Raw genomic sequence first — 19,133 nt, 5'->3', positions numbered from 1 at the left:
CATACATAAGAATTATTGTAATTGATTTGATGATAGTGAAATTATACGGAGTTTGTCCCGTGGTTTTTTTTTTTCTTTTTCTTTTCTTCAAAGAGAAAGGGTTTTCCACGTAAATATTTATGTTATTATGTGTGATTGCTATTTTGAATTACTAATATTATTGATAATATTATTTAGAACCCAACACTGTATAGATCCTAAAATTGGCTAATAAGCTAGCAAAAACATTGGTATAAAAAATTTTCAATACAACAAAATTAAAGCTTTTAGTAAACAAATAAGCAAAGATTCCTATATATAATTGGACATACACTCATAAATAATGTGTAAGTTCCAGTGATAGGCTACTAATTAAAAAAAATAAAAAATAAAAATCTTGCAAATTTAATTAGCAATTTAATAATAAAACCAAAAAAAAAAAAAAAAAAAACCCCAAATCTGTTGGCGATGTTCATGACAACTGGAAGAACTACAACGTCACATATTAACTCTGAAAAACTGAAAATCAACAACGATATGTCAATGAAAAAAAATTCCTCAATACACAAACCCACCATGGAATAATGCATAAAAAAATTATATCCACTTCTAAGTTTACCATAAACTTTGTTTTCCCCTAAACTTTCAAATACTCAATCTCAAAGGACATTGTGAGTAGTCTGCTTTGAAATCGTCTTCCAAAGTAAAATACCAAAACCGTCAGACCACGTCTAAGTTCAAATCACCAATAGGTATTCAAAACACCAAGCCACTTCTAAATCAGACCCAAATTCCTTAAACCCATAATTCATTATGTGTAGAGAATCAGAATCTAAAACATCCTTACGAATTACAAATTTTGAATTTATGTCCAAAATATAAAAGCTCAGATCAATGCCTTCACAGAAACTTCCCAAAAAAAAAAAAAAAAAAAAAATCCAAATTTACAAAACAAAAGCAATCTCCTAAAAACGAACTAACAAAGAGGGGCAAATCAAAGATAAAACTCTTCAACATCTGCACCAACGAAAAACTAACAAATTCAATCTAGGAAATATGAAAAGAAAAATCATAAAGATATACTGGTGATGAGGGCTTTAATCATGCCAACTCTGCAATCCTTAAAATCCTTAAAGCCTTCCCTCTATTGTACGTGGGTTGTAATTTGCCACCACCATCCATCTCTTAACACTAATTTCTTCAATTGAGCTGAAGGTGAAAAGAGAGAAAAACAAATCTCTATTTAGTTTTAATCACTTAAAGTCGCCCCACTAGCAGCTCCACGTTAGAGTTAGGGTGGTCATAGTATCACCCTGACTTGGAAAAAAAATCATTATTATATATAAAATTTAAAAATTTTGTGATTTTTCCTACCTTAAAAAAAATGTGTGACCACCCTAAATATTTTTTAGGTCCAATAGAATTAAATTTTGGACAAAGTTTAACAACAAAATAGATTGTAGATTAAGGCTACAACTCCACTCAAAATTTTTTTTATTGGATATGAATTATAACAATTCTACAATTAGTTTACATTTTTTTTTATTATATATTTCATGCTTGCAAAACCTCAAGAAGATTAAAGATAAATAGTTTATGTCATCAATCAAATGTTTAATTTCCGAGTTTTTGTACTCTAAAATTATACGCAAAAAATAAGTTTATGGATCAAATAGTAAATAATATCCGATTGATATGAAACTTGATATGTTTTAAGAACATAAAAAAAATACAATTTAACGGTTAGATTTTCAAAATATGTAGTCATGTTAATTTGTTTAGTAAAAGTTGTAGTCTTAGGCTACAATAAGTTTGTAGTCAAACTTTGGTCATTTTAACAATATATTGGCCTGGCTTTTACACATAAAAAGAAAAATTCAAAATTTTTTTTTATTTAACTATAACATTTTGAAAGAGATATAGCTTGTAGCATTGATAATGAGATATAATTATCTATTTTCTTAAATGTTGTATAATTTAAATTTCTTAATAACCATCCTAGACAAAATTTATAGAGCCGCCACTGAGTCACTTGGAAGAGATTGCATCAGATGGGAGTGGAGACAAAGGAGAAAGCTCTGTGTCTAGGGTTTTTCAGTTTTGGGAGTTTCATGCAGTTGTGTTTTTCAAAGAATTTTGTTGGGCTGAGTTTTGTGTTTGCGTTTGAGTCAGAGACTGAGACTAAGAGAGAGAGTTTTTATTTTAATCTTTTTTTTATCTGGTTTTTTTTTTTTTTTTTTTAAATGAAAATCTGGTTTTGTTTTTGGGTAGAAATAGAGTTGTGTTGTACTGTACAACACAACTCTATTACTAGTAAGAACCCAGTAATCTAGAACATAGTAACTCTACTACTAGTAGGATAACGATTTTACACACCACCGCCTTAAGCTTTCTGTGTGTATATATATAAGAAACCACAAAACCTTTAATCTAACTCGTATCTCTTTCTTCATACTTTTGCCTCTTGTTTCTCGTCCTTCTTCTTGATCTTGTTATTCTCTTTTTCTTGTTGTTCGCTACGGGTGCTGCATGGATTGATCCCAACAATGGAGATCACTTTCTATGTGTTGGTAACTTGCATTCTCGCTACCATGGGGGGTTTGATTTTTGGTTACGATATTGGTATCTCAGGTAAGCAAGCATTCAAGAACCACAATATAATACTATATGTTTTTTTTTTCCCCATAATTAATTCTTCTTTCACATATGTTCCTTGCATGTAAGTTCATGTGTTTAATTTGATTCTAACATATGATAATTTTGTATATGTATAGAGGTGGTGTGACATCCATGGCTCCATTCTTGCAAAAGTTTTTCCCATCAGTTTATCATAAGGAGGCCTTGGATAAATCAACCAATCAGTATTGTAAATTTGACAGTATGACACTGACCATGTTTACATCTTCTCTATACTTGGCTGCACTTGTGGCATGTTTGGTGCATCATGGGTGACCAAGAAGTTGGGTAGGAAAATATCAATGCTCACTGGGGGTTTGGTTTTCTTGGCCGGAGCTATCATCAATGCTGCTGCTCAAAATATTGCAATGCTAATCATTGGTCGAATTTTATTGGGTATTGGTGTAGGCTTTGCTAATCAGGTTTAATTATTTGCTTTTCTTGAATTTTTTTTCCCTTTCTCTTTTGCCTCTTTTAAATGCAAGTTTCAATTTTTATCCTTCCAAGATCTTATTACTTATCATTGGGTAATTTGTTTTTATTATTAAAAACTAATATAGTAGGCTTCAGTAAGTATATGAAGCCACTAGCTAGCTAGCTTCAAAACATAATCCTAACCCTAATTCATGGGTTGCCTTAGGGTTACATGAGCTTATCCTATTTATTATTTTTATTTTTTTATGGAACATGAGTTTATCCTAAATTTACTAGGGAAGTAAATAATAATAATAATAATAATAATAATAATAATTCATAATGATCTTTCTTGTGATAATAAAACAATTAAACTTTTTGTTGGTTCCCGTTTATTTCTTGTTATATATTGGTATCCAATGTCAGTTTTTTTTTTTTTTTTTTCAATATATTTATATTTTAAAATTTTAATCATTTGGTTTTATTATCAAAATTTAATATTAATAACTTTATGTCCAGTAATATAACGGAGCCACTAGTTTGGAAAAAATCCTAACCCTAATTCATGGGTTGCCTTAGGGATGCACGAATTTGTCCTAAATTTATTATAATTAACGGAAGAATATAATTCTAAAAATCCTCAATTTGCGACTTACAAAAAATTCTTTTCACATGAAACTTTATAACTAATTGTATATATTAATTGATAGAATTACACACAAGCTTATTTTATTTCTTTCAAAATTGAACTTTTATGTATATAGTATATAATCTGTACATATATGTCACTAAGAATATATTTGATTTATTCAAATGTGTGCAGGCTGTACCATTGTACCTCTCAGAGATGGCTCCATACAGACTTCGAGGTTCTATCTACGTTATTTTCCAACTATATATTACAATAGACATATTGATAGCCAATGTTGTTAACTACCTCACAGCGAAGATCAAAGGTGACCATGGATGGCGTGTTAGTCTAGGTGGTGCAGCTGTTCCTGCCTTCTTCATTGTGATCTCATCATTTTTATACGTTTTTAGACTCCTTAAAACACAAGTTGTTTAACTTAGTTATTTAAACAAGTAATGACCTAGATAAATTTATTCAGATCTAGGTTAGTACAATAAAATCATATCATGTAAATAATGCGGAAATATAAAGAACACACGATATGATAACCTAGGAAAACCAAATTAGTAAAAAATCTGGGGAGGATTTAACCTAGTTATCATTAAGGTAAAACAGATCCACTATGAAAGAATTGAAGTTTGTATAATAGAACTTATACCACTAACGTCTATTGCTACCTCGAGTAGAAAATTTACTACCACGACCACGTGATAGCTCCGAGTCCACGGATTACTTCTACTCGAGGTAGCAATAGAATGTTAGTGGTCTAAGTTCTATTGTATAAACTTCAATTTTTTAATAGTGGGTCTGTTTTACCTTATAGCTAGGTTAAATCCTCCCCAGGTTTTATACCGGTTTGATTTTCTTGGGTTATCATATCGTGTGTTTTTTATATTTTAGCATTATTTACATGATATGATTTTATTATGTTAACCTAGATCTGAATAAATTTATCTAAGTAAATACTTGACTAAATAACTAGGTTAAATAACTTGTGTTTTAAGGGGTCTAAAAACGTATAAGTGGTATTAAAGCAGGTTAGCTCTCGTGTTTTTAGATCTTTTGATTTAAGAGTTGATCCTTGACCATTATTGTCATGGATTCTTTAATGGTTTGTTTGGAAGTTTAAAAAAGGAGAGGGAGTAGAGTAGAGGGAGGGAAAGTAATTCAATTACCTTGTTTGGAAGTTTTTTAAGGAAAGAGGGGGAGGAGTTTGGAGGGGTTTCAACCACCTTTAACTCCTCATTTTTAATTCCTCCAAATTGGAGAGATTTGGAGGGAGAATAGAGTAGATAAATTATTGACTAGATAAATTTCCAAATTTACCCTTTCTAAATTAATAATAAACCAATGTTGCAAGTACATTTTTAAATAGGGGTAAATTTTTCTATTTTAATCATTTCCTCTCCTCTCCATCCTAATTTTTAAAACATCTAAATAAGGGGAAGTGCTAATTACTCCCTTACCCCTTACTAATTTTAAAAACATCCAAATAAGGTGGAGGGGAACCATTCTCCTCTACTCTCCTCCCCACTACTCTTATCCCCTCTACTCCCCCCTACTTTCCTCACTCTCTAAACTTTCAAACAGGCCATAAAGTTCTTATTACTAAAACTCCAACTTGTCTACTTTTGGTTTGTGTTACTTGTTGCATGTGTTAAGTCTTTCCTTAAGTATCTTGGTATAATTACATGTGATGATAATTATATGTGTTATACTGCTTTAACCACCTTAAAGGCATGTTATTCTTGTCTTTCGTATTTGGATAGTGGTTGTTCCAGGCATATGACAAGAAATAAAGCTCTATTCAAGACACTTTTTGAAGGAAAGATTGGGATAGTCACATTTGGAGATGGAAGCAAATCTGTGATTAGAGACATTGGAACTGTGGACATTCTAGGGTTACTGGTATTTGAAGATGTCTGGTATGTTAATAGGCTGAAGGCTAACTTACTTAGCATTAGTCAGATTTGTGACAATGGACTAAATGTTCTCTTTATCAAGTATGAATGTGCGATATTTGATGGAGGAGGTGACTGCATGTGTATTGGTGTTAGGATAGCTGATAACTGTTATGGTATAGCACCAAGTATAAGCAACAAGTGTTTCAATGCGAAGATCAATCAAGTAGACTTATGGCATCAATGGTTGGGACATGCAAGTCACAAGCAATTAGAGAAGATTTCCAAGTGTGATGCAGTTATTGGTTTGCCCAAGTTTGAAAAGATAGAGAAGTGCATATGTGGACCATGTCAGATGGGTAAACAAGTGAAGTCCAAGCATCCGTCTGTCACTGTAGTTCAAACCTCAAGACCTCTAGAGTTGTTGCACATTGATTTCATGGGTCCTGCTAGAGTTTAGAGTTTAGGTGGAAAGAAGTATATTCTAGTTGTTGTGGATGATTTTACTAGATATAGTTGGGTTGTGCTTTTGAGAGATAAGGCTGAGGCTCCTGAAAAGATGATACACTTGCGCAAGAAATTGCAAGTTGAAAAAGGTACTGTGATAGCCAGAATTAGAAGTGATCATGGGAGAGAATTTGAAAACACAAAACTGGCTACTTTCTGCAATGATCAAGGCACACATCAAGAGTTCTTATCACCCAAGATACCACAACAGAATGGAATAGTGGAACGGAAGAATAGGGTTATTCAAGAGATGGCTCGTGTCATGTTACATAACAAGAAGATGCCCAAGTATTTCTGGAGAGAAGCAATTAATACTGCTTGCCATACACTCAACCGAGTGTATTTCAAACCTAATTCCAAGAAAACTCCTTATGAACTCTAGAGAGGAAAGAAGTCTGTTGTCAAATACTTTAGGATATTTGGCAGTGATTGTTATATTCTGCGTGATAGGAAGAACCTAGAAAAGTTTGATGTAAAGAGCGACAATGGATACTTTTTGGGGTACTCTTCCACTAGTAGAGCATATATAGTGTACAATCTAAGAACTAAAACAGTCATGAAGCCTTCAAATATGGTGATTAATGATGAACTATGTTCAGAAACTCATTCAGAAAACACTCCTCTAGTTCAAGAAAAGACTATGGAGATTGATGATTCTATTCCTGAAGATTATGTTAGGAAGCATAGTGATGAAGAAATACAGTTATTGAATGATGTTGTTTTAGTACTATCGAGTTCAGAACCATTCATACTTGTTTGTGAAATTCAACAACAACAAGGTGAGCCTAGTTCTTCATCTGAACAAAAAGGTACCTCCACATCTCTAGTCAAAGATCCATCTTCTAGAGTAAAGTTAAATCACCCTATCACAAACATATTGGGTAGTCTGAATGATAACATGAGATTGAGGTCTAAAGCCTTGAATGTAATTATTCACTTATGCTATCTATCCCAGTTTGAATTGAAGAAAGTGGATGAAGCACTTCAAGATGCTGATTGGGTTAATTCCATGCATGAAGAAATTCACCAATTCATTCGGAATGATGTGTGAGAATTAGTTCCTAGACCAAAGGGAGTAAATGTGATTGGAACTAAGTGAATTTTTAAGAACAAGTCAGATAAACATGGTACAATCATTAGAAATAAATCAAGATTTGTTGCTCAAGGATACACATAAGTGGAAGAGATTGATTTTGATGAGACTTTTGCACCGGTAGCAAGATTGGAATCCATTATAATACTCTTGGCCATAGCTAGTCATTTGAATTTCAAGTTGTATCAAATGGATGTCAAGAGTGCGTTTTTGAATGAGATGTTGCAAGAAGAGGTGTATGTTGAACAACCAAAGGGTTTTGTTGATCTTCACAGACCGGATGATGTCTACAAGTTAAAGAGAGCCCTCTACGGTTTGAAACAAGCTCTTAGGGCATAGTATGATAGGTTAACTGCCTATCTCACTGAGCATGGATTCAAAAGAGGATTCGTAGATACTACTTTCTTCATGCGAAAGGATAAGAATTATTTTGTAGTAGCTCAAGTTTATGTTGATGATATTGTTTTTGGTGCTACTAATGATTCTCTTGCTCAATCTTTTGCAGATGAAATGAAGAAGATGTTTGAAATGAGTATGCTTGGTGAACTAACTTATTTCTTGGGATTGCAAGTGAAGCAAACAGATTCTAGAATTTATATCAACCAAGCAAAGTATGCTAAAATCTTGTCAAGAGATTTGGACTTGAAAAACCTGCACATGCTAGAACACCATTGGCTGCTAATGCAAAGCTAACAAATGATCCTTCAGGTGAGTCTATTGATGTTACATTATATAGAAGCATGATTGATTGTCTTTTGTATTTAACTATAAGTCGTCCTAATATTGCTTTTAGTGTTGGTGTATGTTCTAGGTTTTAATCTAATCCTAAGGTTTCACATTTGAATGTTGTTAAAAGAATTATAAAATATGTTAGTAGAACTTGTGATTATAGATTGTTTTATAGCAAAGAGTCAAATTTGTCTCTTGCTGGATACTTAGATTCAGATTGGGCTAGCAATGCCGATGATAGAAAAAGCACCACTGGTGGGTGTTTTTATGTAGGGGCCAATTTTGTTGCTTGGATGAGTAAAAATAAAAATTATGTCTCTCTGTCTACTGCAAAAATAGAATATATTGCTGTTGGAAGTTGTTGTTCATAGCTTCTTTGGATGAAAAAGCTTTTAAGTGATTATGGGATATCACAAGACACCATGGTTGTCTATGGTGATAATTCTAGTGTTATCGATATCTCTAAGAATCTTGTTCAACACTCTAAGACTAAGTACATAGATATTAGATATCACTTTATTAGGGATCTGGTTGAAAGAAAGATTGTGGTTCTTGAATATATTCCTATTGAACGTCAGAATGCTAACATCTTCACCAAACCTATTGATAGAAGTAAGTTTGAGACACTTCGTTAAGTAATTGGTGTGATTTTGTATCCCTAGTCTTCCTTGGCTCTCATGGTCCTTGTGCTTCATCTCAATACTCTTTGTGCTCATAGTTCTTGTGCTTCTATAAAATTCATCACATAAGTTTGAAAGTGACTATCACCTAAAGAGTTACATCATATAACTCTCACATCACCTAAAAAACAAACTTGCAATCATGTTTTGCCTCATAATGTACACACCAATTTTATTTCAATTTGAATTTATTATATCGCAATAATGTACACACCAATTTTATTATTTAAACCGAGGCTACACCTTATATTCTTTGTGTGCATGTACTACACTTTCTAGAGCACAAAATCATATGATATGCACTAAGATATTCATGATTGGCTAGTAAACAGTGGTGAGATGGTTATTTATGTATTTCTCTTAGGATCTTTTAGTTCTTACAATCAAAAGCATGTGACTTCAAAATCAAGATCATGTCATCAAAAACTATAAACAACTCCCACACAACATGCACTACAAAGATATTCATGATTGGTTAGTAAACAGTGGTGAGATGGTTATTTATGTATTTCTCTTAGGATCTTTTAGTTCTTACAATCAAAAGCATGTGACTTCAAAATCAAGATCATGTGATCAAAAACTATAAACAACTCCCACACAACATGCACTACAAAGTTAAAACTAGTAAAGTGTAATAAAATAAGATCATCCAAGCTAAACAAGATACATAAACATGTTATGTAAAGATAATATGTTCAACCTTGATTTCAAATCCAAGAAAAATAATGCAAAACATATTTTTCCTTTTTTTTTTAATTAAAAAAAAAAAAAACCAATCATGAAATGTATGGATGTTATGCAATGCAAATCCTAAAAACAAAGAAAACAAAACAATAATGAAGAATGATCACAAAGAGTAGAGAGATAAAGCACAAGGACCATAAGAGCCAAAGATGACTAGGGACACAAAATCACACCAATTACTTGATGAAGTGTCTCAAACTTACTTCTATCAAGAGGTTTGGTGAAGATGTCAGGATTCAGTAGGGATATATTCAAGAGCCACAATTTTTCTTTCAACTAGATCCCTAATAAAGTGATATCTAATCTCTATGTGCTTATTCCTAGAGTGTTGAACATGGTTCTTAGAGATATCGATAGCACTAGAATTATCACAATAGACAACTATGGTGTCTTATGATATCCCATAATCACTCAACAACTTTTTCATCCAAAGAAGCTATGAACAACAACTTCCAGCAACAATATATTCTGCTTCTTCAGTAGACATAGAGACATAATTTTTCTTTTTACTCATTCAAGCAACAAGATTGACTCCTACATAAAAACACCTGTTAGTGGTGCTTTTTCCATCATCAGCATTGTTGGCCCAATCTGAGTCTAAAAATCCAGTAAGAGACAAATTTGACTCTTTACTATAAAACAATCCATAATCACAAGTTCCACTAACATATTTTATTATTCTTTTAACAGCATTCAAATGTGAAATTTTAGGATTAGATTGAAACCTATAACATACACCAACACTAAAAGCAATATCAGGACGACTTGCAGTTAAATACAAAAGACAACTAATCATGTTTCTATATAAAGTAACATCAACAAACTCACCCGATGGATCATTAGTTAACTTTGCATTAGTAGCCATTGGTGCTCTAGCATGTGCAGCCTTGTCAAGTTCAAATCTCTTGACTAGATTTCTAACATACTTTGCTTGGTTGATGTAAATTCCAAAATCTGTTTACTTCACTTGCAATCCTAAGAAATAAGTCAGTTCACCAACCATACTCATTTCAAACATCTTCATTTCACTTGCAAAAGATTAAGCAAGAGAATCATTAGTAGCACTAAAAACAATATCATTAACATAAACTTGAGTTACTACAAAATAATTCTTATCCTTTTGTATGAAAAAAGTAGTATCTGCAAATCCTCTTTTGAATCCATGCTCAGTGAGATAGGCAGTTAACCTATCATACCATGCACTATAGCTTGTTTCAAACCGTAGATGGCTCTCTTTAACTTGTAGACATCATTTGGTCTATGAGGATCAACAAAACCCTTTAGTTGTTCAACATACATCTCTTCTTGCAACATCCCATTCAAAAACGCACTGTTGTCATTTGATACAGCTTGAAATTCAAATGACTTGCTATGACCAAAAGTATCCTAATGGATTCCAGTCTTGCTATCGGTGCAAAAGTCTCATTAAAATTAATCCCTTCCACTTGTGTGTATCTTTGAGTAACAAGTCTTGATTTGTTTCTAATAACAGTACCATATTCATCTGACTTGTTCTTAAAAATCCACTTAGTTCCAATCACATTTACTCCATTTGGTCTAGGAACTAATTCTCACACATCATTCCGAACAAATTGATGAAGTTGTTCATGCATAGAATTAACCCAATCAGCATCTTGAAGTGCTTCATCTACCTTTTTCGGTTCAACTTGGGATAGATATCATGAATGAGTAATTACATTCAAGGCTTTGGATCTCTATCTCATGTTATCATTCAAACTACCCAATATGTTTGTGGCAAGGTGATTTAACTTTACACTAAAAGATGGACCTTTGACCAGAGTAGTGGAGGTACCTTTTCGTTCTGATGAAGGACTAGGCTCACTTTGTTCTTGTTGAGTTTCATGAACCGGTGTGGATGGTTTTGAACTTGAAGGTACTAAAACAACATCATTCAACAACAGTAGATCTTCATCACTATGCTTCCCAACATAATCATCAGGAATAGGATCATCTACCTCTACAGTCTTTTCTTGAATCGGAGGAGTGTTTTCTAAATGAGTTTCTGAACATAGTTCATCATTGATCACCATATATGAAGACTCCATGACTATTTTAGTTCTCAGGTTGTATACTCTATATGCTCTACTAGTGGAAGAGTATCCTAGAAAGTATCCATTGTCGCTCTTTGCATCAAACTTTTCTAGGTTCTCCCTATCACGCAGAATGTAACAGTCATTGCCAAATATCTGGAAGTATTTGACAATAGGCTTCTTTCCTCTCCAGAGTTCATAAAGAGTTTTCTTGGAATCAGGTCTAAAATAAACTTGGTTGAGTGTATGGCAAGCAGTGTTAATTGCTTCTCCCCAAAAGGACTTGGGCATCTTTTTGTTATGTAGCATGACACAAGTCATCTCTTGAACAACCCTATTCTTCTGTTCTACTATTCCATTCTGTTGTAGTGTCTTGGGTAAAGAGAACTCTTGATGTGTGCCTTGATCATTGCAGAAGGTAGCCAGCTTTGTGTTTTCAAATTCCCTTCCATGATCACTTCTAATTCTGGCTATCACAGTACCTTTCTTAACTTGCAATTTTTTGCACAAGTGTATCATTTTTCAGGAGCCTTAACTTTATCTCTCAAGAGTACAACCTAAGTATATCTAGTGAAATTATCCACAACAACTAGAATATACTTATTTCCACCTAAACTCTGAACCCTAGTAGGAACCATGAGATCAATGTGCAACAACTCTAGAGGTCTTGAAGTTTGAACTTCAGTCACAGACGGATGTTTGGACTTCACTTGTTTAGCCATCTGTCATGGTCCACATATGCCCTTTTCTATCTTTTCAAACATGGGCAAATCAATAACTGCATCACACTTGGAAATCTTCTCTAATTACTTGTGACTTGCATGTCCCAACTGTTGATGTTATAAGTTAACTTGATTGATCCTTGCACTGAAACATTTGTTGCTTATACTTGGTGTTATACCATAACAGTTGTCAGCTGTCCTAACACCAATACACATGCAGTCACCTCCTCCATCAAGTATCTTACATTCATACTTGGTGAGGAGAACATTCAGTCCATTGTCACAAATCTGACTAATGCTGAGTAAGTTAGCCTGTAGCTCATCAACATACCAGACATCTTCAAAAACCGGCAACCTTGGAATATCCACAGTTCCAATGCCTCTAATCACAGATTTGCTTCTATCTCCAAACGTGACTGTCCCAATCTTTCCTTCAAAGAGTGTCTTGAATAAAGCTTTATTTCTTGTCATATGCTTGGAACAACCACTATCTAAATACCAAAGGTAAGAATCATGTGCCTTTAAGGTGGTTAAAGCAGTATAGCACACATAATTATCATCACATATAATTATACAAAGATGCTCAAGGAAAGACTTAACAAAAGCAACAAGAGACACGAACCAAAAGTAGACAAGTTGGAACTTTAGTAATAAGAACTTCCTAGAACCTATGACAATAGGGGTCAAGGGTTATCTCTTAGATCAAAGGATCTGAATACTATAGCTAACCCGCTTTGATATCACTTGTACATTTTTAGTCTCCTTAAAACACAAGTTTTTTGACCTAGTTATTTAGCCAAGTGATTACTTAGATAAATTATTCAGATCTAGATTAACACCATCAAATCATATCATGTAAGTAATGCGGAAATATAAAGAACACAATGATATGATAACCTAGGAAAACCAAACCGGTAAAACACCTAGGGAGGATTTAACCTAGCTATATTTAAGGTAAAACAGATCCACTATGAAATAATTGAAGTTTCATAATAGCGATTTAGACCACTAACATCCTATTGCTACCTCGAGTAGAAAACTTACTATCACGACCACGTGACAGCTCCGAATCCACGGACTACTTCTTCCCTTAATCCACAGTAACCACAAGTACTCCAAATTGTATTTTCTTTAAGCTCTTGAAACAGTAACCGAAGAGATCACCAAGCTCTTGAAATTAATCTTGATCTTGATAACTCTAAGTATGTATGAAGGTAAACACCTTTAGATCTCAAAAGAGATTCATATACATAGCATATCAACAACCTCTAAAACATGGCTAGGGTTTTTCCTTTTATATTTGAAGCAAAACATAAAACCCTACACATCATATGCGCTTGGGCTAAGTTGGAAAATCTGCAGAAAAAACAATCTGCATGAGCTTCAATCAATCGAGTCTAATTTTCAATCGATCGAGCCTTGCAGAAATTGAATAGTAATTTCCTGCAATTACTTGATTCTAACTTTACACATAACCACACTTTGAGCAGCTTAAATTTAGACTAAATGTTATTACACATTGAAGTTCTAATACATTTAGATCCTAAAGTCTTAGAACCTAACAATGACCATTCTTCTTTGCTGTTTTGGTTTCTTTTTGCTTGTAGGATTTGCATTACATAATAGGTTGTTTTTGTTATTTTTTTTTAAATAAATAAAAAAAAGGAGGAAGGAAAAATGTGTTTTGTATTATTTATCTTGGATTTATAATCAAGTTTGGCCATATTAATTTTACATAACATGCTTGTGTACATTGTTTAGCTTGGATGAGCTTATTTTACTACACTTTGCTAGTCTTAGCTATGTAGTGCATGTTGTGTGGGAGTTGTTTATAGTTTTTGATCACATGATCTTGATTTTGAAGTCACATGCTTTTAATTGTTAGGATTTGAACTTAATGAGAAAGGTATAAATAACCATCTCACCACTGTTTACTAGTCATAAGATTTTGTATTCGAAAAAGTGTAACACATACACAAAAAGAACATAAGATGTAGCCTCAAATTAAAAAATAAAATTGGTGTGTACATTATTGGGTTATAATAAAGATGACACAATGAAATAAAATTGGTGTGTACATTATCTGACTGAAATAATAATTTCAAATGAAATAAAATTTGTGTGTATATTATGAGGCAAAACAAGAAACTTACATGATTGCAAACTTGTTTTTCTAGGAGATGTGAGAGTTATATGATGTAACTCTTTATGTGGTAGTCTCTTTGAAACTTATGTGATAAATTTTGTAGAAATTGTGATCGATTACTATCTACATATCACCACACATGTATCTCTTACTATTACTAGTTGCACAAACTATACAAGTTATTCTTTGCTAAACTTCGTACGTGATATGATGTGTGAATTTTTTTTGGCCATCCAAGATTATATGTTCCTTGATTTTGATGCAAAATATGTTTAATGTTTGAGTTTTGGGGACAAATTGGTTGAAAAACTTGTTTTTGGAAGATCTAGGTTGAATTCAAGTGTTTTTGGAAAACTTTTAATCTCATACTCATGCATTTCATTCATGAAATATTGTGTTTTGGGAAGTTTCTACATAAAATTGCTTTGTTTTATTGAAAATTTAATTTTTCTAGATTTTTGATTGATCGAATCTATTGCTCGACCAATCGAAATTGTGATAAAAATTTTGGTTTGAATCTGCCTAGCTCGATTGATGCTAGATTGATCGAATCTATTTTTCGATCGATTGAAGCTTAATTTCGAGCGATCGAAATTCGGCCGATGAGTGTTTTAAAAAGTGTTCTCTCACGTGTTTTTCATACTATTCAAACTTTTTCAAACACTCATCTCACTATTTTTCTTCGACCGATCCAATCTAAAGCAGTTTTTGTCGTTTTCTTCCACAAATCTCTCAAGGGTTTTTGCCTTCAAGCTTATGTGAGTCTCCTTTACCCTTTCTTTTTCATTAAAATCACATTTTTCATGCATTTTCATTGAAAATTTCAAACAAAGCGTTTTTTAGATTTGAGATCATGTCAGTTGTTTTTAATTAATATTGTTCAATGGGTTTTTGTTCTTAGATGTTGTTAACATGATTCCCATGCATTAATTTGGTTAATTTGGTGTTTTAAGAACAATTGAAATTTCTAGGGCTTGAAACTTTGTGAAATTGGGGATTTTGTTCAATTGGGCTAAAATTGATGAAATTAACTTGTGTAATTGATTGATTATGTCATTATATGATGTTTTCTTACTAGTGTAATGATTAATTGATCAATTTGGTTTAATTTTTGAATTTGAGTTTTTCAAAATTTGGGGTTTTTGAACTAAAACACTGTGTTCAAGTCAATTGATGATCTATAAAATAAAATTGAACATATTTCAATGCATTAGAGTATGCATCATGTGTGCATTCATTACATGCATCATATAGATTGTAATTTTTTGATATATTTTTTTGTTCTATCCCTCTCTAATGCACTTTGCCCCCTTTTTTTTTTTTTTTTTTTTTTTTTTTTTTTTTTTTTTTTTTTTTTTTGTCTTTCTTTTCCAACCCTTAGCATCATGGTTAGGAAGACTAGAGTCAAGAAAACCACCACCCCCTCTACCCCTGTTTTTGAGAGTGATAGGTTTAGAACCGAGAAAAACCAAGAAACATATGAGAAGCTTAACATTTTTAGGTTGGTTTGGGCTGAGTGTAAGGTCATACTAGATGAGTTAGATCCGGAGATACGTAGGAACTTTGAGCGTAGGGGCTAGTTACCACTCTTAGAGGTCGAGCATCCCCCTTCGGCTACCTTGATTAGAGAGTTTTATTCGAACCTCTCTGTCCACTCCAACAATTCCAATACTCAATATGTGAGGAGTTGGATAAGGGGTGAAGAGTATGTCATTTCTCCTGTTGTAGTGGCCACTGCTCTTGGTGTACCCTTACGCTGAGACCCCTCCTCTTGATGACATCATGTCTTAAATCACTAGTACTTCCATTAGTTGGGGTACTGATCCTTGTGTCACATCCCATGAGCTTACTGAGCTCAACTATTTGTTTTTCTGGATTTCTTGTCATTCCATTTGGCTTATCTCTCATTTACACACTATTCCCATTGAAAGATGTGCATTTTTGTATGCTCTTGTTATCGACACTCCTATGAGTTTTCCTACTCTTTTCATTCGATCTCTTGTTGAGGTTCAATGAGTAATGCAAAATCTCATGGTCTTCTTTTTCTAGTTTTTATTCATAAGATTCTTTTAGATTTAGGTTTAGAGGATTTTCCTGCATCTGAGCTTGTACATATTATAGCTCTTATAGGTGCCACCTTTCTTAGGCAAAGAGCAGCTTAGTTGAAAGCTAGCTCTAAACGCCCTCGAGTCGAGTCTTCTATAGGTGCTGCACTTAGGTCTACATTTGGTGACCCCACTGCTAAGGAGTTTGTAGACCCTACAGCTGCTCTTGATCCTCTTGCTTCTTCATCGAGCGACTCAGCTTTGCGAAGCATGCTGGATACTGTCATGACCATTCAAGCGGCGCATGGTCAGCTTCTCTTGGATGGGCTCATTGAACTTCAGGCTTTAAGAGCAAATTTGGCGAGTGCTAGAGGTTCTACTCCACAGCCTCCACCTTTTGATGATGAGTCATGATTGCCCTTTGGCAATTCGTCACAAAAAGAGGGAGTACTTATGCATGGAGATAGGGGGAGTTTTGTTTTGGTGTACATAGATTATACCTAGGAGCTTCTTTAATGTATTTCATTTTTTCTTTTGGCTCATGGTGTATTCTTTTTGGCTTTATGATGTATTTATCTTTTATGGGTTATATATGTTAGGGGGAGACACTATGTTTCATGTTTCTTTTCTTGTTTCTTGTTTCATTTCATGTTTCTTTTCTTGTTTCTTGTTTCACATATGATACATTGGTTATTGATTTATATTATGAGGTTATTCATGGTATATGTCTTATTTTATGTTTTGTGACATCAAGAATTTATTTTGTTTTACTTATATGTTCCACACATGCATTTATGTGTTTGTTGAGTGTTTCAAGAATTTATACGTTAATTCAATCATGGCTGTTGTCTACACTAGGAATCGATAGATAGTAGTTAGGTTAAATTTTTTTAGGGCCGTTTAATTTGAATGGGTTGTTTTTTAACTTTGAGCATTTCATTTTTGTGATGTGTTTTGTCACGGATTACCAAATGGGGAGTTTGTTAGGTTCTAAGACTTTAGGAATTAAATATATTAGAACTTCAATTTGTAATGTGTTGGCAAATCATGATTAAAATATAGAGTCTAGGTTTAGGCAACTCAAAGTGTGTTTAATTGTAAAATTGGAATCGAGTGATTGTAGAATTTATTGGACTAAATCTGCAAGGCTTAATCGATTGAAAATTAGACTCGATCGATCAAATCTCGTGCAGATATATTTTTCTACGGAATTTCGAATTTAGCCTAAGCCCATATGACATGTAGGGCTTTATGTTTTATTCCAAATATAAAAGAAAAAACCCTAACAACATTTTAGATGTCTTTAATGTGCTGTGTGTTGAATCCCTTGAGAGATCTAGAGGTGTTTATCTTCATACACACTTAGGGTTATCAAGATTAATATTCATGTCAAGAACTTGGTGATAGCTTTAGTTGCTGCAAAAAGAACTTAAAGAAGATCTGAAACCTTTGAGTGGAGTCTCAAAGTCACAAGTTGGAGAACTTGTAGTTGCAATGGATTAAAGAAAGAAGTAGTCCGTGAACTCAAAACTATCACGTGGTCGTGGTAGTAAGTTTTCTACTCGAGGTAGCAATAGAATGTTAATGGTTTAAGTACTATTGTACAAACTTCAATTATTTCATAGTGGATCTGTTTTACCTTAAGGATAGCTAGGTTAAATCCTCCTTAGGTTTTTTACCGGTTTGGTTTTCTTGGGTTATTATATCGTGTGTTCTTCATATTTCCGCATTATTTACATGATATGATTTTATTGTGTTAACCTAGATCTAAATAAATTTATCGAAGTAATCACTTGGCTAAATAACTAGGTTAAACAACTTGTATTTTAAGGGGTCTAAAAATGTACAATTTTTTCCTCCTCAACACTCCAAACTCAATGCTTGAGAAGAATGAACCCAAAAATGCGTGAGCAATGCTTAGGTGAATTCATGGTGTTTTTGATAAGGAGGCAGCAAGTGAAGCCTCCAAAGCTGTGAAACACCCTTGGAGAAACATCTGAAATAGAAAGTATAGGCCTCAACTGATCATGTCCATGGCTATTCCCTTTTTCCAACAATTTACAGGCATCAACGTTATCATGTTCTATGCTCCTTAGCTTTTCAAAACAATTGAGTTTGGGGATAATGCTTCACTCTTATCTGCACTCATCACTGGTGGAATCAATTGTTTTGCTACATTGGTCTCCATCTATGGTACGGATAGATGGGTTAGAAGATTTCTTTTCCTAGAGGGTGGAATTCAAAAGCTCATATTTCAGGTAACACACACACAAATAAAGTCTGACTTCTTTTCTTTTTATGTGTATTCAATTTTATTCCTATATAAAAAATTCCATCCATAAATTTTTATATAATGTAAATTACATTACTCATGTTGTAGGTTTTGTTGACAATCTTCATTGGATGGAAATTTGGAGTAACAGGTCAAGTTATGGACTTGCCCAAGTGGTTTGCTAGCCTTGTTGTGTTCTTCATCTGTGCCTATGTAGCTGCTTTTGCGTGGTCATGGGGGCCATTGGGATGGTTAGTGCCAAGTGAGATTTTCCCACTAGAGATTCGATCGGCTGCACAGAGTATCTCTGTCTCTGTGAACATGCTCTTCACATTCATTGTGGCCCAACTATTCCTTACCATGCTCTGTCACTTGAAGTTTGGCTTGTTCATCTTCTTTGCTTTTTTCGTGGTACTCATGACCCTCTTTGTATATTTCTTCTTGCCAGAGACCAAGAACATTCCCATTGAAGAAATGACACTTGTGTGGAAGGAGCATTGGTTTTGGAGGAGATTCATGCCTGAAGATCATCCTCAAGTCTAA

At 33.6% G+C, this 19,133-nt stretch overlaps 1 pseudogene; it reads left to right on the top strand.

The window, feature by feature from the left end:
* Positions 1–2,525: 2,525 nt before the first annotated feature.
* LOC115990249 lies at positions 2,526–19,133 on the top strand (annotated as a pseudogene).

The sequence above is a fragment of the Quercus lobata genome, chromosome 5, assembly GCF_001633185.2.
Source record: "Quercus lobata isolate SW786 chromosome 5, ValleyOak3.0 Primary Assembly, whole genome shotgun sequence".
NCBI lineage: Eukaryota > Viridiplantae > Streptophyta > Magnoliopsida > Fagales > Fagaceae > Quercus > Quercus lobata.
This window is presented reverse-complemented; position numbering and strand designations above follow the sequence as displayed.